The sequence below is a fragment of the Zonotrichia leucophrys genome, chromosome 1 (genome assembly GCF_028769735.1).
Source record: "Zonotrichia leucophrys gambelii isolate GWCS_2022_RI chromosome 1, RI_Zleu_2.0, whole genome shotgun sequence".
NCBI classification, from domain to species: Eukaryota; Metazoa; Chordata; class Aves; order Passeriformes; family Passerellidae; genus Zonotrichia; species Zonotrichia leucophrys.
The window spans coordinates 27,406,857-27,408,319 of NC_088169.1; positions in this window are offsets into that span (position 1 = coordinate 27,406,857).

Here is a 1,463-nt window from a genome sequence, read left to right on the forward strand (position 1 = left end):
CTGGAACAGCAGCCTGTCGTGACACTGTGCTTGGCAGGTATCTGTTGGAGGTTTTTGGGCTGGCTATTGCTAACCTTTACTTATTGGTATTAAAATTGCCCAGAAAGAAATGTATGCAAAGTGTCCTAGATTGTGAAGGACTCTTTTGGATGTCGGAGGAATTCTTGATACAGCTTGACTTGGCTCCAAGCCTCTTAGGCAGCTACAGCTGAGTTAGAGCTTGTGAGCTGGTTCATGATGTGTCTCAGACAGGACTTCAGGAGAAGTTCTTCTCTCCTCATTTATCTTCTGTTCAATGTTTTAACCTACTCTTGTTCTGTCCAAATCCCTGCCTTTGTACTCGCTGGCAGCATCTGTTTGCCCTGATCTTCTGCACCTCCCATCACCTGTCCTGCTCTTACTAGAGAGACCTTGGTGCCTTTCTGGGTTATTATGACATTCACCCTGGCTCTAGTTAAAGTGAGTATTGTCCTCATGAGGACTTTGGTTATTCGTTTTGGCCTGACTTGACCTCAGATTCTTGATTTGTGCTGCAAGCCATTGCCATTGCCTGACTTAGCTTTGGCTGCTGAGTACATGGGTCCAGGACTGTCAGGTTGGGTGGCTGATAAATATACCCCAAAAAGGGACATTTTTACTCTGTCTCATAACTTCATCTTTCTCTTCCAAGGATTAGTTTTGTCCCAGAGGGGGGAGATCTGAATGTTGCCTTAAAGGTTTTCAGAACAGTTATGAAAACCCACAAGATATTTGTGCTGCAAATGGCTCCAAAAGTTTCTTCATAGATACTGCTGAGATTTGAAAACAAATAACATGTTCGTTCAGTTGATCAGGCTGCAGGTGCTAATAATGCCAGTGTAGCAAGCTTAAGCCCCATGTGGCCCATTCACTTAAAAGTTGACTCAATGGTTCTTGTGGGTGCCTTCCAACTCAGAATATTCTGTGATTTCAGTTTTTGCAGCCAATGCCACCTACTTTTATTATTCCACATAAGATCATGTATTTCCTTCATGCTTTGGACTGTTTGAGGAACTATCAATGCAGCAGGATCTGAAGACTTGCAATGACCCTGTGTATTCTGATTAAATTGCAGGCATTTTTGCTCCTTCTCTCTAATTTCCATAGCTCTAGATAAGTCTATCTTTAAATGTGTGACATGTCCTTACTTTGGAGCTTGCTGTACCTCTGCCACCAATTCTAGGAAATTTAGTCCAAGATATTCCAACTCACAGAGGAATTTCAAGAAACTTTTGGGATCTAGATATTGCAAAATTCATTGATTGCAATCTAGGACTAAAAACCCTTGCTCTAATTGATGGGTCAGTACTTAGAATAATCATGAAATCATAGAATGGTGTGGGTTGGAAAGGACCTTAAAGATCCTGCAGTGCCATGGGCAGGGACACCTCTGTGCCAGGCTGGTGAAGGCCCTGTCCAACACAGCTTTGACCACTGCCAGGGAT